The 27,286-nt window shown below is 52.8% G+C and overlaps 1 protein-coding gene and 1 long non-coding RNA gene across 3 annotated transcripts in view; one reads left to right on the top strand and one right to left on the bottom strand.

Moving 5' to 3' along the window:
- Nucleotides 1-27,286, bottom strand: part of SAP30L (SAP30 like) — a 387,822-nt gene that overhangs the window by 166,528 nt on the left and 194,008 nt on the right. The gene's annotated exons all lie outside the window — the stretch shown is intronic.
- Nucleotides 1-27,286, top strand: part of LOC138245745 (uncharacterized) — a 116,910-nt gene that overhangs the window by 55,774 nt on the left and 33,850 nt on the right. Inside the window, exon 2 of the long non-coding RNA XR_011194163.1 lies at nucleotides 8,458-8,517. This is a non-coding gene — a long non-coding RNA (uncharacterized lncRNA). The remainder of the gene's footprint in view (nucleotides 1-8,457; nucleotides 8,518-27,286) is intronic.

Genomic DNA, 27,286 nt, shown 5'->3' with positions numbered 1-27,286 from the left:
GGAGGAGAGGCCCAGGGAACCCACTCTCCACGAGGTCCTCACCACCATCATGGGAGCATACAACCGCTCCCAGGAGACGATGGCGACGGTACTGGCCCGGTTCCAGGAGATCCAGGTGCTGCAGGAGGAACACTATCGGGGGTACAGGGAGGACATCAGAGCCATCAACACCACCCTGGTTACCATGGTAGGGCTGCTGCAGGACCTCGTCAACAACAGGGCGGACACTGAACAACACCCAAGGGCCCCTGCCACTAGCCTGGACCAAGAACAGCCAACCACCTCCGCCGGCGCTAGTGGACAGGAGGCCCCCGCACAGCAGCAGCCCACCAGACCCCCACCTCCTGCAGGAGAAGAACCACCCCGCAAGAGGGCCCTGAGATCTCGCAAGAAGACAGAGTAGGATGTCAAGACCCCCGCCAGCAATGGATACCACCTGATGTCATCCCACTGTCCCACATAGTCACCCTGTCCATCCTTGAACTGCCCATGCTCCATCTCTCCACAGGCCTCTGGACAATGCACCTGTGTGACTGTTACTCTGGACTCTGCCATGGACATTCCTTCACCATAGCCCCCACCCACTTGAAACCACCCATCCCATTTTGAGCACTTAAATAAACACCTATTTTGCACCAAAATATCTGGAGTCTGGCTGTGATTTCAATAGATTGTAATTGACATGACAGTGCAAATATGTCCTTGTACATGGTGAAGTCAACAAACAGCTGCCACAAAGCTGTAGTCCATGGGGAAACGAAGCACAGGACTCGTAGTGGGGACCCCAGATCTGAAATAGGGAGGGAAAAGCCAAAACTCAGTCATCATACACTGGGGCAAATAGACAGGCAGCAGAGATGCTGGAGAGTAGTTAACATTTACTAAATTATCTTTGAAATGTTACCTGTGTCCTATTGGAAGTACTGTTCAATGATTCTGTCCCTGTTGTCTGTTTCAGCCCCGTCGTCTTCCTCCTCGTCACTCTCCTCAGGTTCCACCGCTGCCACAACACCACCGTCTCGACCATCCTCCTGCAGGAAAGGCACCTGGCGGCGCAAAGCCAGGTTGTGAAGCATGCAGCAGGCCACGATGATGTGACACACCTTCTTAGGTGAGTACATTAGGGATCCACCTGTCATATGCAGGCACCTAAACCTGGCCTTTAGGAGGCCAAAGGTGCGTTCGATCACCCTCCTAGTACGCCCATGGGCCTCATTGTACCGTTCCTCTGCCCTGGTCCGGGGATTCCTTACTGGGGTCAGTAGCCACGACAGGTTGGGGTACCCAGAGTCCCCCACTAGCCATACACGGTGTCTCTGTAGCTGTTCCATCACGTAAGGGATGCTGCTATTCCTGAGGATGTAGGCGTCATGCACTGACCCTGGGAATTTGGCATTTACATGCGAGATGTACTGGTCAGCCAAACACACCACCTGGATGTTCATTGAATGGTAATTTTTTCTGTTCCTGTACACCTGCTCCCTGTCTCTTGGGGGAACCAAAGCCACATGGGTCCCATCAATGGCACCAATTACGTTGGGAATATGTCCAAGGGCGTAGAAATCACCCTTCACTGTAGCCAATTCGCCCACCTCAGGGAAAATGATGTAGTTCCTCACGGATTTCATCAGGGCAGACAACACTCTGGATAACACCTTCGAAAACATGGGCTGAGACATCCCAGAAGCAATTCCCACGGTTGTCTGAAATGACCCACTTGCCAAGAAATGGAGTACTGACATGACCTGCACCAGAGGGGGAATCCCTGTGGGTTGGCAGATGGGGGACATCAGGTCGGGCTCCAGCTGGGCACACAGTTCATGGATAGTGGCACGGTTAAGACGGTAGGTCAGGATAATGTGGCGTTCTTCCATTGTCGACAGGTCCACCAGCGGTCGGTACACGGGAGGATTCATCCGTCTCCTCGCCCAACCCAGCGGACGGTGCCTAGGAAGGACAACATGGAGCACACAGTCAAGCAACCCACAGGTACGTACTCACAGCTAGCACAGTATACGATTCTCTATGCAGTGAATGGCGTGTCTGAGTGGCTATGCAAGGCCTAGGCCTGTGTGACGCAGTTGAAATTGAGCCATGTGGGCCCTGGAAATGGCGGCTGCCTGACCTGTGAAGTGTGACAATGGGATGTGAGGTCAATGCGCTGGCGTGGCACACCGCGGCGGGCGAAGACTGCGGCACGAAGCCGCATTGGTTAACATTGAAGCCTATGGGTTTCAGGAGCCAATGGCGAAGGGCGCCGGCGGTGGCGGGAGGCACCGCCGCGGTACGCACCGCCGCGGACGTGACCGCCACTTTCTATCTACTTATCCACTTGCGACTTGAACTTTCACAGGAGAGGACCTATACTGCAAGTGTTGCTGTGACCTCGGTCTGGAAGGGACAATGGCTGCTGCGCCTGGGGAAAGGGCCCCTGCCTTCACTGGAGAGGAGTTGGAGAAACTTGTGGATGGGGTCCTCCCCCAGTATGCGCTACTCTACGGTCCTCCAGACCAACAAGTGAGTTTAATTCAATATGGATTTGGGGCCACTGGCTGGCTTGGGGGCCTGGCGGGGGGCCTGGCGGGGATGGGGGGCATGTTGGGCCTGGCGGGGGGCATGGCGGGGGGCCTGGCGGGGATGGGGGGCATGTTGGGCCTGGCGGGGGGCATGGCGGGGGGCCTGGCGGGGATGGGGGGCATGTTGGGCCTGGCGGGGGGCCTGGCGGGGATGGGGGGCATGTTGGGCCTGGCGGGGGGCATGGCGGGGGGCCTGGCGGGGATGGGGGGCATGTTGGGCCTGGCGGGGGGCCTGGCGGGGATGGGGGGCATGTTGGGCCTGGCGGGGGGCATGGCGGGGGGCCTGGCGGGGATGGGGGGCATGTTGGGCCTGGCGGGGGGCATGGCGGGGGGCCTGGCGGGGATGGGGGGCATGTTGGGCCTGGCGGGGGGCCTGGCGGGGATGGGGGGCATGTTGGGCCTGGCGGGGGGCATGGCGGGGGGCCTGGCGGGGATGGGGGGCATGTTGGGCCTGGCGGGGGGCCTGGCGGGGATGGGGGGCATGTTGGGCCTGGCGGGGGGCCTGGCGGGGATGGGGGGCATGTTGGGCCTGGCGGGGGGCATGGCGGGGGGCCTGGCGGGGATGGGGGGCATGTTGGGCCTGGCGGGGGGCATGGCGGGGGGCCTGGCGGGGATGGGGGGCATGTTGGGCCTGGCGGGGGCCTGGCGGGGATGGGGGGCATGTTGGGCCTGGCGGGGGGCATGGCGGGGGGCCTGGCGGGGATGGGGGGCATGTTGGGCCTGGCGGGGGGCCTGGCGGGGATGGGGGGCATGTTGGGCCTGGCGGGGGGCATGGCGGGGGGCCTGGCGGGGATGGGGGGCATGTTGGGCCTGGCGGGGGGCCTGGCGGGGATGGGGGCCATGTTGGGCATGGCGGGGGCATGGCGGGGGGCATGGCGGGGGGCCTGGCGGGGATGGGGGGCGTTGGGCCACTGGAAAGGAAAATGCTGAGAAACTTGAACGTGGTATTTCTCCCTCCCTGTACGTGTCACATAGGTCCGCGCCCATGAGAAGACCGGGATTTGGCGTGCCATCGCCAAGGAAGTCCGGGCCCTGGGGGTCCACCATCGACGGGGCACCCACTGCCGCAAGAGGTGGGAGGACATCCGCCGCGGGACCAAGAAGACCGCCGAGTCTCTGCTGGGGATGGCCTCCCAACGTAGGCGGGGTGCCTGCCGTCAACTGAGCCCCCTGATGTTCCGGATCCTGGCGGTGGCCTACCCTGAATTGGATGGGCGCGTGAGGGCAGCACAGCAGACACAAGGGGGTGAGTACAAGCATTATCTACTCTGTTGTCGCGCAGTGGAGGTGTCTGGGTGGGGGAGGAGGGCTGGGGGTCCCCCTAGGCCAGGGCGATATCTGTAGGCTGGGCACCCCCGTAAGCCCCTGTGTCCCCAGCCACCACCCTCAGTAGTTTGTCAGTACAGCCATCCCTGGGCCGTGTCATCCATGGGTGCAGTTGTCAACTCTAGGCGTGTAGGGCATGTTCCACGGAATGCGTAGCGGACCCCAAGTGCGCAACTTAGTGCAGGGGGCATCTGTGTCTGTCATGTCCGCTAACTGTACCGGAGATCCATGTACTCAATATCCCTTTATTTCTCTCTCCCCCCCCCTTTTTGTTTGTCTTTCTGTGCTTGTGTGCATCAGCATCATCAGGCGGAGGAGAAGTGGCATCGGGGCAGGAGGGAGCTGCATCTCACATGGCCCAGGAGGGCCATGCCACAGAGTCAGACTGGACCAGTGAGACGGAGGGCGAGGGGAGCTCCACGACGGGGACGACTGGACCCTGCAGCGACACGGACACGTCCTCGGAAGGGGGCTCCCTTGCGGGGGTGGCACCATCCGTGCCCCCCGCCATTACAGGTACAGCCGCCACCCAGCGCACCATCTCCGCCCTCCCAGCAGCCCCTCAGCGTTCGCCCCGTGCCCGCTCTGCCAGGAAGCCGGGCATCTCCTTCGCCCCAGGCACCTCAGGCCCTGCCCCTGTTACCCCCGCTGCCCTCAGTGAGGAGGTCATTGACCTCCTCCGAACGCTCATTGTTGGGCAGACTACCCTTTTGAATGCCATCCAGGGGGTGGAGAGGGAGGTTCATCGCAGCAATGCGTACCTGGAGGGCATTCATTCGGGTCAGGCTGCCCATCAGCGATCGTTCCAGGCTCTGGCCTCAGCACTGACGGCAGCCATTGTCCCTGTCTCCTGCCTGCCTCTACTAACTCCCTCCTCCCAGTCTCCTGTTCCTCTGCCTGTCCCACCCACACCATCAGACCAGCCTGCACACACCTCAACACCCAAGAGAAGCTCATCCAAACATAAGCACCACAGATCACGCAGACATTCACACACGCAACATTCCGATGCAGACATGCCAACAGTCACTACCACCTCTGTGACCCCCACCTCCTCGTCTCCCTCCTCCCTCCCTGTGACGTCTACACTCACACCTCCATTCACCTCAACATCAGCCAGTGTTTCCATCACCAGCACACCCTCCACTCCAGTCCGCACACGTGCAGTCACCACCCCCACTGCCATTTACACGTCCCCTGTGTCCTCTCCCACTGTGTCTGTCACCCCCTCTTCCACACCACACAAACGCAGCCACCCACCCACCCAACAGCCATCCACCTCACGACAGCCTATCCCTCCTGCACCTGCACCCAAAGACAGCAAACGTGACTCACCTACAACCACATCCTCTCCCTCCACTCCCATTCCCACTGTACCTACCACTCTCCATTGTCCCAAGAAGCTCTTCCTCGCCACTACTAACTTCTTTCCTGACCCTGAGCCCCCCCCTCCTTCTCGTCGGGGTAAGAAGAGCACCTCAGCCACCACCAGCCCTGCAGCCCCCTTGACAAGGGTGCAGGGGTATTGGAGCCCGCCAGCCCGCATGTCTGGATCTTCGCCCAGCAGCAAGGGGACAGCCAGCCCACCCCCTGGGAAGAGGAGCAGAAGGCGGAAGGGTCGCCGCAGGAGCCCGCCTTCTACATCCCCCCCGGACACCACCCAGAGACAGTCACCAGCCACAGCTCCAAAGGGAGGAAAGGGCCACAGGCCCACGACTAAGGAGGGCAAGGGCAGCAAGTCGGAGAGGTCAGGCAGCAGGCCTGCTGCCCAGGAGGAGCCCACAACCCCCATAGCCGCTGCCCCGGGAGGAACCGGCACAGCTGCCCCGGGAGAGCCCACCACCCCCATAGCCGCTGCCCAGGGAGGACCCAGCCCAGCTGGCCAGGAGGGCCCCACCACCCACAGCCCAGGTGGGCAGTGAAGGAGCACCATCCCCGCTGCCCAGGAGGGCACCACCAGGCAATTAGCAGTTGGCCATAGACCGGCCGCCGTCTCAAGAACCGCTGAACTGGGCCCTTCAGGGCAAGGACCGCTGAACTGGGCCCCGCAGTCTCAAGCACCGCTCCGCTGGGCCCCGCCGTCTCAAGAACCGCTGAACTGGGCCCGCCGTCTCAAGAACCGCTGAACTGGGCCCTTCAGGGCAAGGAGCGCTGAACTGGGCCCCGCCGTCTCAAGAACCGCTGAACTGGGCCCCGCCGTCTCAAGAACCGCTGAACTGGGCCCTTCAGGGCAAGAACCGCTGAACTGGGCCCCGCCGTCTCAAGCACCGCTCCGCTGGGCCCAGCCGTCTCACGCACCGCTCCGCTGGGCCCCGCCGTCTCAAGAACCGCTGAACTGGGCCCTTCAAGGCAAGGAGCGCTGAACTGGGCCCCGCCGTCTCAAGAACCGCTGAACTGGGCCCCGCCGTCTCAAGAACCGCTGAACTGGGCCCTTCAGGGCAAGAACCACTGAACTGGGCCCCGCCGTCTCAAGCACCGCTCCGCTGGGCCCCGCCGTCTCACGCACCGCTCCGCTGGGCCCCGCCGTCTCAAGAACCGCTGAACTGGGCCCTTCAAGGCAAGGAGCGCTGAACTGGGCCCCGCCGTCTCAAGAACCGCTGAACTGGGCCCCGCCGTCTCAAGAACCGCTGAACTGGGCCCTTCAGGGCAAGAACCGCTGAACTGGGCCCCGCCGTCTCAAGCACCGCTCCGCTGGGCCCCGCCGTCTCACGCTCCGCTCCGCTGGGCCCCGCCGTCTCAAGAACCGCTGAACTGGGCCCTTCAAGGCAAGGAGCGCTGAACTGGGCCCCGCCGTCTCAAGAACCGCTGAACTGGGCCCCGCCGTCTCAAGAACCGCTGAACTGGGCCCTTCAAGGCAAGGAGCGCTGAACTGGGCCCCGCCGTCTCAAGAACCGCTGAACTGGGCCCCGCCGTCTCAAGAACCGCTGAACTGGACCCTTCAGGGCAAGAACCGCTGGCCCTTTGGCAGACGTGGCAGGGCAGGATCTATCTCGGGCAGGGCTGCAGGATGTCCTCTGGCCAACTTGCCTCCTCCAGTGGCAGTGGGGTCTGTTATGGACTGTATGGACTGTGGCTTTGCTCTCCCCAGGATGGCCCAGTGGGCAGGCCACCCACTGTATGGACTGTATGGACTGTGGCTTTGCTCTCCCCAGGATGGCCCAGTGGGCAGGCCACCCACTGTATGGACTGTATGGACTGTGGCTTTGCTCTCCCCAGGATGGCCCAGTGGGCAGGCCACCCACTGTATGGACTGTATGGACTGTGGCTTTGCTCTCCCCAGGATGGCCCATTGGGCAGGCCACCCACTGTATGGACTGTATGGACTGTGACTTTGCTCTCCCCAGGATGGCCCAGTGGGCAGGCCACCCACTGTATGGACTGTATGGACTGTGGCTTTGCTCTCCCCAGGATGGCCCATTGGGCAGGCCACCCACTGTATGGACTGTGGCTTTGCTCTCCCCAGGATGGCCCAGTGGGCAGGCCACCCACTGTATGGACTGTTTGGACTGTGGCTTTGCTCTCCCCAGGATGGCCCAGTGGGCAGGCCACCCACTGTATGGACTGTTTGGACTGTGGCTTTGCTCTCCCCAGGATGGGCCAGTGGTCATGGAGTCCCCTCGTGGATCTGGCGTCGTGTACTCAAGTGGCTGAGGTGCCCCCCCTTCCCTTCCCCCTGAGGTGCCTGTCCTATTTTCTTTCTGATGCCCCTGCAGTGTTCTCTCCGTGGAGTTCTTGTCGTGGGACTGGGCCTTGCCCCTTTGCACAGGACCCCTGTGATCCACGGACAGTGGTTGGACTACATTTAGTAGCTGTATATATTTTGTACATAGTTTATTTATTTATTGGGATTACTGGTGTACATATTTCAATATATCTGGCCGTTTATGATCTCTTCTTTTGGTCTTTGCATTATTTCGGAGGGGGGTGGTTTGTGGGTTGTGACAGTGATCTGTGGGAATGCATTGATGTGTGTGTTGTAGTGGGTGTGGGTGGGTGGGTGTGTGCCGGTAATCTTTTCCCTCCCCTGTGTCGTAGGTGCAGTACTCACCGATGTCTTCCGCGCCGCCGGGCGTGCTCCTGGTATATGAGCAGGAATAGGAGTGCGGGGATGACCTGCAACTCTGGCTCCATACTGCCGGAATCTCGCGTGGAGTGCGTAGAGGTGAGCGTTTTCCCGTTCGTAGTCTGTTTCCGCCGTGTTCTTATCGGCGGTGCTCCCGCCCCGGAAAAGGTGGCAGATTGGTGGGTCGTAATAGGGTGGGCGGTACATTGTCTGCCGCCGGGCTGTTGGCGGGAACCGCCGCGCTGTTTGTTTGTACCGCTGTGGCGGTCGGAGTGTTAAGTTGGCGGGCTGTGTTGGCGGTTCCCGCCAGGGTCAGAATTGCATATTTTAGACCGCCGGCCTGTTGGCGGCTTGGCCGCCGCTTTATCACCGACCGCCAGGGTCAGAATGAGGGCCTCAGTCTATTGTCACCATTATCCCATGGATAATGATATGAGTGTTTAATGTGATAACTAGTAATGGATTGCTCTCTTTTTTTCCCTCAACAAAAAGTCTCCCAAACTGAAAAAGTACTTTCAGGATTCCACATGAATCAATCCAGGTACTGGACAGGTAAGGATTATTCTTTGGGTGAGATAAATAAAAATCATAGCTAGAGGGGTAGAGTGTCAAATGCTAAGATGCCACGCGGTCCTGAACTAATTCCCAAGTTTGGGCAAAAACGAGGGGAGGGAGAGAGGTTGGTCTATCATGGGCATACTGATGATCCAGGATCTCTGAGTTTCTGCATAGGACTATAAGGAGTTTAATGTAAAGTTAAAAAAGAGTAGGACCAAGGATGGAACCTTGCGGTCCCCCGGTTTCTGTGTTAGGACAACAGATCTGGAATTCTGATCTGCTGTGACCGGCATGAGATATACGAGTCAAAGTAAATAAGAAGTAATCTGTCAATCATGAGATGCTCATGGAGTGTTTCACAGTATCAGATGCAGCAGAGCGGTCCTGCAGAAAAAAAGACAGGATTTAGCAGAATCAAACATTGCATCATTCTCAACCTGTAGCACAGCAGTTGCCATATTATGATCTGTTGCAAAGCCCTATTGGTGGCCAACAAAAAGGTAGCTGTCAGGGATATATTGAAGTTATATTGAATACGTCATGGTGCCCTTCAGCTGATACAATGCGGCTGCGTCAATGCAATGTTTAGAAAGAGTTCTTTGGGTCTAATGCAAGTCAGAGCTTGTAATTTTATAGTGATGCAAAAGTTCCAAGTGAGTTGAGACAGATAAGAAGGCTAGGACACCAGCTTCTCATCAAATCAATGGTGTGGTAATGTACCAGGTTTTGCAAAGTGTAGGAAAGTACCCTCTTTTTGGCATGGTTATCCCCACTTTTTGCCTGCTGTCAGTGTGTTTTGACTGTGTTCACTGGGGTCCTGCTAACCAGGAACCCAGTGACTGTGCTCTCCCCTCTGAATGTGGTTGCTTAGGACTTAGCACACCCCACAATTGGCATACTGGTGCCCCATATAAGTTCCTAGTATATGGTAGCTAGGTACCCGAGGCACTGGGGCACCAGTGGTTCCCCATGGGCTGCAGCATGTATTATGCCACCCAAGGGAGCCCATGCAAAATGTGTCTGCAGGCCTGCCATTGCAGCCTGTGTGAAAAAGGTGCATGCACCCTTTCACTACAGGTAAATGCACCAGGGCATTGTAAGCCAAGCCATGGTAGGCCCTCCTAGCCCAGACGGCAGGGTGCAGGTATCTGTGTGTGAGAGTACCCTTGCATGAACAGAGGTGCCAGTACAAACTCCAGCTCCATTACACTTGGCTTTGTAAAGTGGGGGGGGGGAGACATTTTACTGGGTACTAGACTGGGTCCCTGTGTCCTGCTACATAATGGTAACTCTGAACCTGGGCCAATTTGGTATCAAACATGTCAGAATCATACCCCAATACTGTTACCAGTATTGGTTGTATGATTTCATGCATTCTGGGGGCTCTTAAAGGACCCCCAGCATTGGTCATACTAGTCTTTTGGGGTTTTCTGGGCAGCTTGAGCTGCTGCCACTCCTCAGACAGGTTTCTGCCCTCCTGCTTCTTGAACAGCTCAGGCAGAGGAAGGAAGAACAAAGGATTTCCTGTGGGAGAGGAAGGTAACACCCTCTCCCTTGGAAATGGGTGTTTCATGGCTTGTGAAGGGTAGCCCCCCCAAGCCACTGGTATGCTTTCAAGGGCACATTGGGTGCACTCCTTGCATAAACCAGTTTGCAAAAGTCCAGGGATCCACGTCCCTGCTCTGGCATGAAACTGGACAGTGGAAAGGGGGTGACCACTTCCCTGCCTATCACCACCCCAAGGGTGGTGTCAGAGCTCCTCCAGGTTGCCACCTGATTCTGTCATCCGGAATCCAAGACGGGCAGAGGCCCATGAGAGCATCTGAGTGGCCAGTTCAGGTGGGTGATGTCACAGTCCCCTCCTGATTGGTGGTCACCGTGTAGGGGACCAATCCCCGTTCCTGGGCTATTTAGGGTCTCTCTCTTGGAAGGCAGCGCAGATCGTCGAGCAGGCTAGCAGCGAGATGGAACTTGGGGGGGATGGCAAAGTAGGGGTCTTGTCATTGCGTTCTGCACTACCTGGAGTCGCCTTAGAAGGTACTTTGAGACCCTAGGTAAATAATGTTTCCGTAATCAAGCCTCGAGATGATCAGGGCCTGGATGACTGTCTGCTGGACCGAGGATGGGAGACATCCTAGGATTTTTTTTGTCATCTCAAGATTCCAAAGGAGGTTGCAGCCACTTTGGTGATTTGATGACTCATGGATAGATTATCGTCCAGCCAGACTCTGATTCTTGACTACTGGAACAAGGGTTGGTAAAGTACCCATCACATCTTGTCACAGATGTGAACCCCACAAGTGGGGAAAGTTGCCCAGCAATAGTAACTCAGTCTTTTCTGTGTTTCACTTCAAAGAGTTAGTAATCATCCAGGTGCAGTCTTGTTTGAGGTAGCTATCCAATGCCTATGTACTATGTTTCCCCTAGGATGACAACTATCTAAATATCATTGGCATAAGGCAGGATGGTGAGGCCGCACATTTCAAGTGGACTTACTTACAAACTGAAGAGATTTGGGCTAAGAATGGAGCCCAGAGGGACCCCAAATGGTAGAAGGGGTGGCTTAGAGCAATGCTGGTAGGTGTGAGCTTGGAAGGCAGGGTCCCAAAGGATTGAGCTCAGCCAGGACAGAGCCGTGTCCTGCACCCCTACAGCCACTAACCTTTGGAGAAGAGCTTTGTGGTTCACCGTGTTTAGTAGGATTGGTGCGAAGATGCCACTGTTGTCAAGTTGTTGCCTTAGATATTCTGTTACGGCCCGACTGTGTACTTTGGCCAGCTCTAAAGCCCAATTGTGAGGGGTGAAGCAGGCCATTGTGTTCCGTGTACATTGTGAGTTGTTTGTTCACATGTTTTAGTAGGACTTTAGACAGGTTGGGCAAAAGGGAAACTGTAATTAGCCCAGATGGAGGGCTCCCGAGTTGGTTAATTGAATAAGGGCCTGAGCATTCCATGCCCTTGGGACGATACCTTCCAAAAATGAGGCATTAGGAAGCTGTGTAAGAAGGTCCATAGTGGATGATTCAAATGTACCAAACACTGAGGGAGTGCAAGGGTCAAGAGGTGAGCCCGACTGAATGGAAGAGAGTAGGGATTTGTGAGTCGGGGTGTCCAGGGTTTGAACTTAGCTCAGTAAGCAGGTCCTATCATGGGGACCCTGTGGCAAATTATACTCTACTGTGAAGGGGGGAGTAATAGAAGTGTCTGTCAAGTTATCGTCTGATATAGAGGACAGAGTGGCATGAAAATCTACGTCTTTTCTTTTTAGAAAAAAGGGGCTAGCTCATCACACTGAGGTTGTGAGCGAGGGATGACCGGGGCAGTTATTTGTATGATTAGAAAGTGGTTCTACAACTTGAAATAGCATTTTCAAGCAGTTTGGGGCCACTCCAATTTTATCAGAGAAGGAGACTCAAGCTTCAGAGCAGCTTTTGTGGTAGTTTTTTAGAGCCAAAAAAGAGGCTAGCTTCTCCCACTGAGGTTGTGAGAGAGGGACAGGGCTGTATTTTCTGAATTAGAAAGTGTTTTTACAACTTGAAATTGTGTTTTCAAGCAGTTTTGGGCCCCACTAATTCTATAAGAGAAGTTGGAGGCTCTAGTCAGGTAGCAGCTTTTGTGGTAGTTTTTTTATTTTTTATAAAGAGCTTTTATTTATTTTAGAGAAGAACAAAAACAAAAAAAACAAAAAAAAAACACAAGAAAACACAATGAAGATACATTGTAACAGTGAATACAAATACCAATGCTCTGACGCCTTCTTGAGATAAGTAATCTGGCATTTCCATCTTACTCGTCCCTTTGGTCCCCTTGGGCTCCATGAAGTCTGGTGTAACTATTAGGACCAGATCCCACCTCTACAGCACGGGATCACTAACCCCTGTAGTCACAATTTCTTGGGGGGATGGGCCCACTCTTCACCTCGTGTGGCATGGGTGTGGCCCCTCAACCACAACAGAGTTAGGATTGCAGGTAGCAGTGCCCATCACCCCTAGGGTGATTTTTGGTTTAGGGGAGTTGCTTGGAGATTTCTATTGTCTTAGGCTGGTCAAGTGGTCAGTAAACTCTCCCAGGTCCCCCACACTCTAGTGTATTTGTCAGGGCACCCTCTCGCCTTGTATACAAGTTTTTCGCAACCTGCGCACCAGTCCATTCCTCGTCTCCACTTGGTGATGGTCGGCGCCTTTACGGCCTTCCATTCTGACATAATATCTCTTTTTGCCACAAGGCAGGCCACACCCAGGAATGTTCGATTCGCTCTATTTAGCCCAGTATCACCCATGGCCCCTAGCAAGACTGGTGTCAGGGAAATCTCTACCGTTGATTGTAGTACCTCGGAGATCTCCCCCACAATTGACCTCCAATATGACTCTATAATTGGGCAGGTCCAGACCATATGAAAAAAATCGGCTCCCGGTTGGGAACATCGGGGGCACTCATCTGTGGGTTGAAGATTAGCCCGATGGAGTCTCTTAGGGGTAAGGTAGGCTGCGTGTAGGTAAAGGGTTTGCAACAACTGAAATCGTGTAGATATGGCTAGTGTTCGAGGGGCCATTAATGCTTCTCTCCATTCTAAGTCCTCTATGGGACCCACCCAGCCCTCCCATTTCTGGCGAAGCTCCTCGAGGGGGGGGGGGATGTATTAGTGAGGATAGAGCGGTAGATCTGGGAGGTTCCCCCTTTGTTTAGGTATCCCATCATGACCCTTGCCTCCAGTGGACTGTACTCTGGGATGTCGTCCCCTGGCCGTACGTGTACTAATAGAGCGTGGCTGAGCTGTAGGTATTTGTGAAACTGGGTATTGTTTAAGGAGTGTATTTTCTGAAGCTCCTCAAAGGACAGAATTTGTGAATCACCCCAGATGTCGCCAAGTGTAGATATCCCAATAATGTCCCATTTCCGGAAACCCTCCAATGCGGAGACCTCCCTCAACCACTTCCCCTGCCAAAGAGGCGTCTGTTGTGTTAGATGGGACCACCACCCCGTGGCCCTCTGTGCCGCTCGCCAACCCGTGAGAATCAATCTGGTCACCTCGGGGATGGTTTGCGGGGTCACACCCCCGTATAGAGCATTGAAAACCCAGTTGTAGCCCATCGTCTGAAGTTCTAATCTGTACGCGGGGTCGGTCCAACCTCCCGATAGCCAGTCGTTAATCACTAGTAGGCGCATAGCCAGATAATAGAAATAAATGTTGGACATTCCCAGTCCCCCTTCGTAAATGTCTCTCTGACATGTAACAAGGGATAATTTGGGGCGGGAACCGTGCCACAGGAATTGTTGCGCCATTGTCTCGATTTCGTTGAACCATTTCAGGGGGATTGGGTGTGGGAAGTTCTGCAGCAGGTATAGAAATCTGGGGAGTATCATCATTTTGTATAACGCTATTCTCCCCAGTGTGTTAAGTGGAAGATTCTGCCAGCGTTGAAGATCTTTTTTGGACTTCTTAAGGAGCGGTGTGACGTTTAGTTCCCATGTTAGTTCGGGGAGCAGAGTTATGTGGACCCCCAGATATTTAAAACTGTTGTGGCGGATTGGGATGTTTTTTTGCCAACTTACACAGTCTCTAGAGGGGTGTAGAGGGATCAGCAGGGATTTTCTGGGGTTCAGTGTTAGTCCCGAGGCCTGTGAGAAGAGGTCCATGAGTTCTAAGACACGCGGGCCACTCACTGCTGGATTAGAAAGATAAAGGAGGACATCGTCCACGTATAGTGCTACCCGGTCTTCTGGGCCCGTGGGCCATGCCCAGCCTACTACCAGTGGGTCCTCTCTCAACAGTTTGGCCAGTGGTTTGATCGCGAGGGCAAAGAGTAACGGCGATAACGGGCATCCCTGACGGGTCCCACGACGGATGGGGAATGGGTCGGAGGTCACCCCGTTTACCTGGACACGAGCGGTTGGGTTAGAGTAAAGCAGTTTTACAAGACCCCGGAATTTGGGTCCAAATCTGTTCTATATTAGAACGTGTTCTAGGTACAACCAATCCACCGTGTCAAAGGCTTTCTCAAAGTCTATCAGAAGAAGGGTGAGAGGGGACCCGGTCAATGTGCAGTATTGGGCCAGAACGACGTGTAGTCTCCTAATGCAGTGCCTGGTGCTGCGAGAAGGCATAAAGCCACACTGAACTGGGTGAACCAGTGAGGGAAGCATTACCCTCAGCCTGGCAGCAAGTAATGTAGAGAGCACCTTAATCTCGACATTCAGCAGGGAGATAGGTCTGTAAGCCGAGCGGTCCCGCGATGGCAGTTGGGTCTTTGGGATCACCACTATTGTGGCTTGGTCTATTCCGGTGGGGAAACGGCCGATCCTCTCCGCTTCGTCAAGCATGTTGAGCAGGTGGGGGCTTAAAATGTCCCCGCATCTATTATAGAGCTCAGACGGGAAGCCGTCTGGACCAGGTGTTTTGCCTGACGCTAGTCCGGATATGGCCGTTGTGATTTCGGCCAGGGTTATGGCTTCAACCAGGATCTCCCTGGTCGCATATGGGATTGTGGGAAGAAGGGGGGACTCCCTTTCAGTTAGTGGGCGGGGGCGCACTGCGTATAAGTGAGCGTAGTATGAGGCAAAGCTCGCAGCAATTTCACTGGGAGTCCTTGCGACCGAGCCCGCTTCATCCGTGATCTCGGGGATAATCCTGTCGGCTAGTGGGCGCGAGGCCAACCAGTGCAGGAGTTTGCCATTTTTATCACCCCCATCCGTACACGCGAGCCGCCGACGCCCTCCAGGTGTGCTTTGCGGCCTCAAGCACTAACTGCTTTATCTCTTCTCTAATCACTGTTAGGCGTCTTAAAGCGGATGCTGATGTGGCGGCGGTCTTAGACTGCTCCAGGGCTAAGGCTTTAGACTCGAGAGCTGTCACCTGCAGGTCTCGCACTCATTCGCGGGCGCACACGCGGTGCTTAGCGTAGCCTCTAAGTGTGGCTTTACATGCCGCCCAAACTGTGCCCGGGGATTGTACGGATCCCAGGTTTTGATCGAAGTATTGGGTAAGGTGATCCCTTATTTCAAGGGTATATTCCTTATTCTGCAGGTACCATGCATTCAGGCGCCACACCGGACGCTGATTCGGGGTTGTGTCCCCTATTCGGATTCGTACTGGGGAATGGTCTGAGACTCCTCGAGGTAATATCTCAGCGCCAGTGACTTTAGAGATGTCTAGAGCCGGCATAAACACAAGGTCAATTCTTGCCTGAGAATGGTGGGCTGCTGAGGTGTGCGTGTATTGCCGTGTTCTGGGGTGCCATGTCCTCCACACCTCACATAGCCCCAGTCCTGTTATCCAACTGTTTAAGTTGGTTGCTCTCCTGGCTCGGGTGGAGGAAATAGGTCCGGATACGTCTATTTTAGGGTCTAGGACAGCGTTAAAGTCTCCACCAATAAGAGTAAGTTCCTGCGGGAGGCCTATCAGCGTCCCGCGGAGAGTTAGTAAGAAGGCATCGAAGCCGGCTTGGGGGGGGGGTGTATGCACATACGAAGTTGACCGGTGACCCGTGCAATGTACCGGTCACCGTTACAAATCTACCTTGTGGGTCTGAATGCGTGGAGGGGACCACCATGGGTAACGAACAATGGAACAGGATAGCTACTCCCCTGGAACCCCTTGAGAAACCTGCGTGGAAAACCTTGTCAAATCCCCCCGTGCTAGGATGGGGCACTTGGTTCCGAGTAGGTGTGTCTCCTGCAGGAGAACCACCGAGGGGGCATATCTGCACAAAGTGTTAAACACTGCGGATCTTTTAATTTTATCTAGGAGGCCATTGACATTCCATGAGAGAATCTGTGTCAGTGAGTGAGCTGTTTGTGCCATGACTGCGTGGTGGGTAGTCGGGGACCTAACCAGGGACCCAGAGATGGGCACGTTGACTGAAAAGGATCTATGTGACAGGCGTAGGTATTGCAAAAGTAACTTAACATAACCACTTCACTAAGCCCTAACGTGAGCTTTGAACCCCCAATATCCCCCCACCCCATACTTCTACCCTTGAAGCATCTGTCGCCCTAATGCCCAACAGGGGCAACGCAGCCGTGTAGACTGCCATCGAGTGGAGTGGTGGACCCCTCCTGTACGTCGGATCAATTGCAATTTACTAATGCAAAACCCCTGCCCTTAATAAAGTCGTTGGGGTGCACTACGTAGTGCTGTCGTGGATGTGACCCTGCTCCGCTTATGTGGGATGGCACCCGGTTCAGTTGGTGCGTCCCAACAGACCGGAGTTCAGTACATGCAGGGCTGATGTCAACCAAGTTCGGGGGAGTGGCTCAGGCAATCACCCCCTTGATCTTCTCCCGAGGCTCGATCCCCGGGGTGGTCTACCGGTCCCTTCCCTGGCGGTGGGACCAGGACAGGACGGGTGTCTTCATCTGCTCGGGCATTGGAGCTCCTCAGTCTTCCCCGTCTGGATCTGGTACGTTTCCGACCTCTCCACGTGTCAGCTCGTGTGTCTGGACGTATTTCTCGGGGTCCCTCGGATGTACCAGGTGGGCCCCTTCGGTTGCCGATACCTTCTTCTGTCAGCCAGTCCCACGCCTCTTCAGGCGAATCAAAGAAGTGCGCCTTACCGGCGAGGATTACCTTCAGGCGTGCTGGGAAGAGGAGCATATAGGAAAGTTGCATCGCTCTCAGTTTCTGCTTCACATGTTCATATGATCGACGCTTAGTTTGAACTTCGCGAGTATAGTCTGGAAAAAACAGAATTTTCTGATTGTCCCAAAGGAGGTCAGGGGAGCGCCTGGCTTCTCTGAGGATAGCATCACGGTCCTTAAAATTGAGGAAGCGTGCTATCATGTGTCTATGAGGGCCGCCCGGCAGGGGCCACGGGGCCAGTGCCCTGTGCGCCTGTTCTATCGTAAACCATGGTGAGAGAGAGTTCTCTGGCATCCATGACTTAATCCAGTTCTCCAGAAATTTGGTAGCATTGCCGTCTTCAGCACCCTCCGGGACGCCCACGAGGCGCAGGTTGTTGCGTCTGGAGCGGTTTTCAGCATCTTCTGCTCTACTGTGGAGTTCGCCAGTCCGAGTTTGTAGCTGGGCCACCTTGGTTCTAAGGTCGATCAAGTCATCCTCTGTCCGCGAGACGCGGTTCTCCACCTCTGTAATTCGGCCCACAGCTTTTCTAAGGTCTTGTCTCACAAGGCCCATCTCTTCTCTCACCTCCCCAATCTTGGTTTCCACTGCCCGTTGTGAGGTTTGGATTGCAAGAAGGATAGCACTGACCCCGTCTGCGGTCTGGTCATTAGGTGGAGCGTCACCTCCGGCTCGAGGGACCGTCGGTGTGGTAAATTGATCAACCCAATGCTGGGACGGCTGCGTCTGTCTGGAGGCTCTCTCCGTGTCCATGCTGTCCGAGGGGTTGAACGGGCGCAGTTACGTCTCAGTGGAGGCAAGGCTCAGCCGCGGCCGGGGGTCCTGTGTCTCTTTTTTCCCCTGAGTGGCTCCAGGTCAAATTGTTCACTCCAGGAGGGGGGGGGGGTCAGCCAGAAGGACGCTCGGGAGTCGGCCCCTCCCCGGTCTTGGTGGGTCCCAGGATTAGGCAGTCAGGGGGAGCGTCCACCGCCTCGTTAAACCAAAAGCCAGGGAGATACCCAGCTGTCGTGTTCCCCCGGGACGACGATCTCCCGTCGGGCGTCTTTAATGTTCTCCCCGTATCACCATGGGGTGCCGCCCCATGGTGATCCCAGGCCCATGCTCCTCCCTCTGGACGTGGGCTGAGGGGGACCCCCGGTCGCCCCAGGCCTCACCTCTCTCAGAAGCTCGGGTCCGTGTCTCCGCTGTCCCTGGGTAGGGGGGCCCCTGGCTCCTCTCTCTGCGCTCCCCACGATGCTGATCTGTGGTCCAGGTGAGATCCACCGGTTGATTGAGGACCCGGCCAGCCGCAAGGCCCAGGGGCTCAGGGCAAGGATCCACTTGAGGCCGTGGGCCCTGGGCCCTTGCTGCTCCTCCTCACCTCTTCGTCTTCCTATCTCTCCTCTGCTCCCGCTCGCAGTGTCGGGGCGGGGCAGCCCAAAGGCCCGCAGTCCGGGCGCGGAACAGGCGGCCAGAGTCTAGAGGGGGGCTGCTTCTGGTCCGCGGTCAGCGCCCGAGCCCGCAGGCCCCCGAACCAGGATCGATCGCTCGCCGCACGGAGGGGTGCAGTGTAGTCTCTCGGAGGCTTCGGAGGGCGCGGATCTCCAAGCGCTGCCCTCCCAGCCTCTTTCCTTCTTGTTTTGTGCCTCCTTCCGACGGCGCACAGGCGACTGGGTCCTCGGTGCTTGGCTCACCGGGTCCCAGATCACTCCTGGAACCCGACAGCCCTGGGGTCACCCAGGCCCGGCTCCAACGGCCCCCTCAGCGGCCACTCGCCGCGCAGCCCCCGGGTGCGCTGGGAGGGTGCAGCGCCTCCTGCCGCGACCCCAGCAGGCCCCGGCCCACCGACTCTGCTCGGAAGTCCGCACAGGGCGTCCCCCACCTCAGGCGCGGCTCGGTCTTTAGGATGGTGCCGCCAACCGACGGCACCCAGACTCCCCAGAACTCCATATTTTGGTCCCCCGGAATCAGGGGGCACCGAGGCAGTGGGTTTGGGCGGATGACGGACGGGTCCAGAACACTCTCAGAGTGCGACTGCCATCTTGACGCCCGTAGCCACCTTGTGGTAGTTTTTTAGGGACAACTTATTCTTTGCTTTGTCATCTGCGCTATAAGATTTTCTCCACGTTCTCTCAAGAGATATACAAATCTTTTTGTTATTGCGTAACGTACCTTGAACCAGAGGGCCGGTGGAAGTGTCCCGTGCTGATTTTTGGTGGTGACCGGAATTACGGAGTCAAGCACAGACCCGATCCAACAATCAATGATGGACGCATCTGGACCTACAGAATTGTATAGCATCAGACGGTTGGAATCTAAGATAGAGTTCAAGGCAAGCACATTGAGTTTCGACCAGCTCCTACCAGTTGAAGAGGGCTGGGCTGCTCCAGGCCAGAGTGCACCTGAGAACGTTAGCAAAAAGGGAACTGCATAGTGGTCAAACTAGGCTAGGGGTAGGGCTTGGTGAGCTCGCAGGTTCTTCTCATTTGAAAAAATGGGGTCAAGCATATGGCCAGCCTCATGGGTAGGACCACTGTTGACACCTTGGTTATCCAGGGCCATGAGATCCTGAAAAAGAGAGAAGGCAGTTTTGCATGCCTTATTTTCAAAGTGGATATTAAAATCTCAGAGAATTGTAAAGCCAGCATACTTAACAATGTAAGGGGATAAGTTCTTCATTAAAGAGGAACTCCGGTTGCAAGCTGGGTGGGGGAGGACAGAATAAATCTGAGCTCCTGGCATGGTGAAAGCATTAGAAAGAGTCAGAGAAAACAATAGAATTTCACAGTCTGAGATAGTGAGTTGACTATTTTACAGAAATACTGTGCTTTAAAAATAAGAGCAATCCACTCTAAGAATCTGACAGTCATAGGGCAGAGTGGCTACACTGTCTGGTGCTGAGGCCAAATTTAACCATGTTTCTGTCAGAAACACAGCGTCTGTGTTAGAAAGTTGAAAAGGTCAGATTGGTGTTTACCTAATGGGTGACAGTTGAGGTTAAAAAACTTGAAATGGGTAGAATTGGAATTGGTTAAATCCTTAATTGGTGGGGAGCGCTGCCCTATGTTATGGGCTTGGGGAGTTGTGCAATATTGAAAAGCATAACATCACAGTGCAAGCATTTAGATAGGGCTCTATTCGGATTCAAGGAGAAGTGAAAGGTTTCTGGTCTTGTAGGGCTTAAGGCAAGCAGCTGAGATGAAGAGTAGGCCACCCTAGCTGAGAGCATCTGACCTGTGTTCCTGGCCCCTAGTACCATTCTGTTGCGGACAGACGCAGACAGGCTTGAATTAGGTATGCCTGTGGCACGCCTGCTGTGTATCCCAGTCGCGAATAAATAGGCACGCCGGATGCAAGAAAGAAGCAGTGAAACCACTGGAGCCCTAACCGCGATGACCAGGTGGCACACTAAGATGGCTGGATGTGATCTGTTTCCCTCCCAAACAGTAATCAAGCTTATTTCAGAGATGATTAGGTCAAACACTTTCATAGTTTCCCCCAAATTCAGTTATCAACACAGTAGAATACACAGAATTACAGTAGTTTTCTTAAAAACATAAGGCAGCGTGGCAAAATGTAGTTTATTTTTTTATTTTATTTTTTTAAGAGGCCGACTGGTGGAGCAAGCTGGGTAGCCCCCGGCAATGGGAAAGCACAGGACTTGGACCAACTCATGTGGACACCCTGCTCAAGTCTTTCAAGAGTTGAACGGACCAGGGCTTCTGGGGCTGGATGAGTTCTGTGGTCCAACTCACCGATTATGGGAAATAACCGCCTGATATTCACGGAGGTATTCCTTGTGAGGATGAACTAATTCGGGTCCTGATGTACAAGGATCTGCAGGTGGGGCTCAAGGCGATTATCCAAAACCTTACTAAGAATCTTGAAGTCCAGATTCAACATGGACAAGAGCCTATAAAAGAAAATTTCCAGCAACTCCCCACCAGATTTGGGGTTTGGAGATGACCAGTGCAGTCAAGGATGTAGCCAGAAGTGTCCCCTGCTCATATGCCTCCTGGTACATAGCCACTGAACGGGGGACCAGGGCAGGAGCAAATTGCCTGTAAAACTCAGCCAGTAGGCCCTCAATGTCAGAGGGTCTTGTTACTCACCAAGGCTTTTAAGGCAGCCCTCACCTCACCCTCAGTCACCGCCCACCCAGGTCTTCTCTGACCACAAGAAACAGTCAAGGTAACACCACCCTGTCCCAACAGAAGGCGATGTCATAGTCGCAGTGTATCCCCACAAAGGCATAAAAATGTGTTTAATAACACTTAAATCCTGCATGTATCTCAGCTTGAGCATGCACAATGGCATTCTACTACTTTTAACCGAAGCTGACTTTTTGCATCTCTTGAGGACTTCCCCCTGTCTTTACTCACCCCCTCCCTTTACTTGTCCATTGCCTCTTCAGCAGAGGCCAAAGAAAGCCCTAGCACCAAGTCGTTCCATCATTAGAGTTAATCTGCAGCCCTTGGAGTCAGCCATGGGTCACATCGTAGCTCTCCATGGTGGGCATCAGTCAGAGTCACTCTGTGAGTTCCTGAGTCTCCAGTGCACAGAAGACCTTGGCAGTTTCCACTGATACAGCCTTTTCCTGCTCGATCAGCCGTTCTGAGGGACTCTGCAACTGGCACTGTTGCTGCCTCTGTCGCTGGGGCAGTGGGGGCTGGGGACCAGTCCTAGCCTCCTCCGCCCACCTTATACACCTCCAGGCTTTCCCAAGCAGATTCAGGGCTATCACAAAAGTGAGCCGCACCATCCACAATCACGTTCAGCTTAGCAAGGAACAAGATATACTGGACACCAATATCCTTAAGTACCCAGTTAGCAGCCAGATATGACGTTCTCTTAAGCTGAACCTCTAGGATGCAATCAGGAAAAATAGCCACAACAGAGTTAGACAACTGTAGCTTACCCTTGAAGCTGGCCTGTTGTAGAATCAGTATGTGGTCTCTAAAATGAAGTAGGTGGGTTACAATGGGGATGGGGCACACAAAGAGGAGGGTGCGAGCTGGGCCCCTTGGTGCGTGCTCTAGTGCAAAGAATTTTGAAATACCCCATAGTGTCACATTGTCGGAAAACCACTTCTCCAGGTATTGAACAATGTCCGATCCTTCAAACCATTCAGGAAAACCCACTATGAGGATTTTGTTTCTCTGGCTGCAGCTCTCTTGTCCATCAAGTCTACCCTGCGCACCATAGTCTTCATTTGGTACAGCAGCATGAGAACTGCAGGCCCCGTGTCCTCCAGGGCCTCCTCATGGCGCCTGACCTAATCAGACAGCTTTCTGTGGTCATCCTGAAGAAGACCTAGATCCACAGAGACTTTGCCAATTTTCACCTTGAGGACATGTTTAGTAGAGTTAACTGAGCCAGGATGCGGTTGAGGTTCATATCCAAGGACGTCCACCACATCACTGCCCCCCTATCATCCACAGAGTTTGCCTCAGAGTCATCCTTCCCAGGGGGAGTACCATCCACCCCCATTGGGAGCCCACTCGCCCCATCTCCATTGAGGCATGTTCTGACTATCTCTGCCCACCCTCAGATAGGATCAGCAAGACGCCGGAGGTGGAAGGTCAGCCCCCACCATACCAGCCATCAACTCAGTGGGTGCCTCAGCCAACAGGTGGGGGGGTCACTGCAGGCAGCTCATGATTAAATTCCTGCCTGTAAAGACCCACGTCAGCAACCAGGGATCTGGAGTCAGACAAGGCGGGGGAGAGGCACACAAGTTCCAGCCCCCCGCTGCAGGCACTGCAAATAGGGCACCTTAAGCCAAGAAAGAGGTAACAATTGGATCAAGCTTGGGTTCTATATGGGTGGCATCACTCACCACTGCCTTCACTAGGGGCCACACAGAGCAAAAGGGGCAGCGGTTTATCAGTCTCTGAGAGGAATGGCAGTCTACTGTGCTAAGGGGAGAAGCCCTGCATAAGCATGGCATCCAGTCGCTCCCATAAGCCTCCTGCAGTGGTGCCCAGATGGTGCCAGCAGTCAGGTCCTCTCCCACCAGCCTCCACTCGTAGCACTGGAGTCTCTGGGGCCCACCGTCCCCCATCCCCAAGAAACAGCTTTGCTCCAGACCCGGATGAGCTCATATTGGCCCAATGTCTCTGCTGCACTGGGCACAGCCTGCACCACCGTTTTCCCTCATGGCCGGCCATGCCCCTCACATTGACCAACTTTCTTTGGCTTCCAAAAGCACCCTGAATGAGTCGGGTCACTTCATATTAAGCTTCCCACCCACCCCAAGTTACCGGGGCAGCTAGCCAATTATTTATTTAAAACTCTGTTTAAACTCCATTTCAAGTTTGAATATAAACAGTCTAATTGGAATAAAGCAAATGGAGACATGGTTGATAAATATCAAAAGAGTAGCCATCAGCATTTCTCAACAAGGGTTTATTTTAACAAATAACAAGAGGATGCCATTGTTAAGCAACTTCAACAAACCAATGTGGATCAATTAACAATGGTTAGACCCTGTTGGGACTTTAAAGATCACTATGTAAAGTGATTTTGGGTCTTACATTAAGATCCCTTTTAGAAAATAAAGTGCAAAGATGTGCATTAAAATAATATTGGTCCAGGTGTATCAGTCAAAACATAAGGTATGAATTCCACTGAATATCTCCAATCACCTTTTCTCCCAGTGTATCTAGTTTTAACTTTGCTCATTTAGGCTCTCTATTACTTTCTCAATTCTCTCCCAGTCTCCCAATCTCTGCCACCACTGCCTCTCTCAACTTTTTCCCCAGTATTTATTTCTGTTTAGTGCTGCATGTCTTCCCATTCCTGCCGCTCTTGCTCTCCCTCATGCTTTTTTCTGTTTACTCTCCTGTCTTTCCCTAAGTAGTCTCTGCTTTCCTAGGACCTCTTCCATCACTGTTCTCTTCTATCTCCTTTTTATTTCTCAATATTTTCTATTCTCCTTCTAGCCCTCTTCTCCGTAGACCATGTATGGCAACTAAAACATTCTCTTGACTGTGCATGGCCATTTGCAGCACCTGCCACCTTTCTTTGACCATTGTGCTATTCGCTGTTCCCCAGTCCTAGAAGCCTACCAACCTGGGGTCTTCATGAGAACGGAGAATCCCTACAATCATGGAACAAAGAAATAAGTGTGATGTGACCATCATATTCTTGCAGCTTGTTGTCAATTCTTGTCTTGTTGGACAGGACATCTGGCTGCGTGGATTTTGGTGGATTTTAACTGCTTTAGGGCAGACAACGACCCACTGATGTTCACCACATTACCTTCACACTGAGGTGGACTTCAACGGGTCACCCACAGTACTGAAAAAGAAAATGTTTACCAGAAGCATTTTCTGTTCTGACATCAAAGTTGGAATGCAAGGAAATGCCTCCTATGAGTTGTTAGTTTATTTTGTTGTATTGCATAGCACGCTTTGTGCACTGACGTTACACAGCAAAACAAAAGTGTAAGCAGACCTCATTAATGTCATCTAATTCAGGATTCAGAAATTTCCTACCATACAGAGTTCCTACACTAATCCCGTTAACAATAATACCCCACTTTGTGTGACTGATCTATCACCCATGAAAGGAACGGCTCCCTAGCCCCCTCTGGCACAAGGAAACATCAAGATTTTGTCATGCAAACTGACCCATTCTGGTGACCAGGGTAGCTTGCTGTGAGTTAAATGTCAGGCAACGTCTTTTTTTGGTTTAAATATGTTTATTGTTTTTAAACATTTTCCAAGTACATTTGCATCAGGGGTACAGTGTACAATAATGATATGTCTTAGCGAAAGCATTCTGCACAATGATAAATGCATGTAGCCAACATATCGCACCAGTCCATATTGGACTCAGTTAGAGAGAAGAACATGTTATGGTTAGTACACAGTTCACACACTCTATGTAATAATGTAGAGTTGGGAAAACACTATACGGAAGTTGGAGCACATTTACAGCAGTGTCCACCACGAAGGCCACCATCAAAGACATACATTGCACACATTTGGCAGCAATTCGCAATATTCGGTACAAGTAGCTTAAAGGTCCCAACTGGGACAACCAATATTGAAAAAGAAGGGTAGTAACAATGTTAATTGACATGCTAGCCCTTGCTGCCTTCTATTTTGCCCATGATACACATTGCGGAAATTCGTGCACCTTAGCACAAATATCAGGCTACGTCTTCTGACAAATTGCTCCTTATTCTTCTAATGTGGAGATGTTGTTAAATTTTCTTTCTCAGACTGCAAGGTCAGTGGAGTTTGTAAAACTCAACAATGTGACAATCTCACTACGGTACAGACAGGGCATTGCTTAACAATGGCACCCTCTTGTTATTTGCTAATATATGACAGCCCATCTATGGCTCCTTTAGTGGAGATGGAACTTGCGTCCTCAGCTAGGTCCCAGCCCTGAAGTCGATCCACCCGGGGCTAACACAATTACCTATCCTTTACCATGTCTACCTGTTGCTGGTCAATGACTAACAAAGGTCTCCTTTTGTACAGCACCTTTCGCACAACCTGTGACTATGAGGGATGTATGGTTATGTTTGTGCCTGCTTCAAGTCCAGGATATTTTGACAAATGTAATAGAACTGTCCATCTTTTGTCACACCCTTATAGTGAAATTCATTGTGGGACCTTCCCAACTTCCCCTTTAAAATGACATCTACATTGTATTTAGTTTTCAACACTGTAGTAGCACTAGATTTTTTAAACATTGCTTGCCACTGATTTCTCAAAATATTCTTGACGGATGTACTCTAAGCTTTCTGTAAAGTTATTATAAATATATGGTGAGTGAAATTAAAACTTCACTTCTGAAGTTGGGTGGAATGTGGAAACTCAACACTTTATGAAGTTTCTTAATTTATCCTTTCGACCCTTCCAAGTGTGAATATTTCCTGATGCACAATATGCCAGGTAGGCTATCCTCCAGCAAAACAATGTTGAGTGTGGAGGCTGGACTTTTGATATCTGAGGTAAGAGGTATGGGAGGGTGGGGCTCTGAGTTAAGGCCAGCTTTTGTTTTTGAAAAAGGAACTTCATGAGCTTTGCTTTTCACAAAAGTTAAGTAAATATACAAAGTTGTGAGTCACCCTATTTTACAACTTTAAACCCTTCTACGTTAAATCCCATCCAAGTGATAGGATTTAAAGTTGTATTGTGGAATTTTGATTGAATGTGCTTAAATATTTGCTTTAAAAAATCCACTTATTCCTTCACATAAAATTATACATGCTGCACACCGATTATCAAAAGTAGAATATCAATGGAACAGAATATCCAGGACACGATATAAAATCTAAAAAAACTAAAAGTCAGTATAGATTTTTTAATGCCTTACTACACATAGAAGTACCTGCATTGATGTATGTCTTCAAGGTACGTGGATGTGGAGTAAGGAAGAGATAATCTATACTTCCCTATATGCACTTACCTCTCACTATAATGCCCTCAATATTCTTGTGCCATGATATTCTTGGGATTAATATTTAGTAGTATAACCAGTATTTGGGGAAGAATGCTCCTAAAGAACGAGTTATTTACCTTCGGTAACGACTTTTCTGGTGGATACATTAGCTACCTGTGGATTCCTCACCTAATGAATACTCCCATGGCGCCAGCATTCGACGGAAATCTTCTTCCTAGCTTCTGCACGTCGACGAGCACGTCACATTAGCCCACGCGACGCCGTCTGACGTCATACAGGCAATAAGAAGTCCTTGCCGACGTCAGTACCAAAATTTTTTACGTGCATGAGAACAATACCCTATACAATGAAAGATTAAGGCAACATCTCATAACATTGCAAAGTACACAACATCACAATAAATTGTCTATAAATTTAATAAAATTCTTGCCCTTTTTAAAACAAAACATTTAAATATACCAAATATGTATATACACAAAGAAATATATACATATACAAGAATCCATATATACAAAATCTACTGCAGTCCTAAAGACCAAGAGGAGCACACTCAAGGATTACTTGGAGAGACCAAAAAGGCAACGGGGAGGCGGGTGGGACCGTGAGGAATCCACAGGTAGCTAATGTATCCACCAGAAAAGTCATTACCGAAGGTAAGTAACTCGTTCTTCTGATGGATACAACTACCTGTGGATTCCTCACCTAATGAATAGAGTCCCAAAGCAGTACCGCACTCGGAGGTGGGTGCCTGTATGGTCAAACCAAGAAATCCTGCAGCACTGAC

The sequence above is a fragment of the Pleurodeles waltl genome, chromosome 7, assembly GCF_031143425.1.
Source record: "Pleurodeles waltl isolate 20211129_DDA chromosome 7, aPleWal1.hap1.20221129, whole genome shotgun sequence".
Taxonomy (NCBI): Eukaryota; Metazoa; Chordata; class Amphibia; order Caudata; family Salamandridae; genus Pleurodeles; species Pleurodeles waltl.
This window is presented reverse-complemented; position numbering and strand designations above follow the sequence as displayed.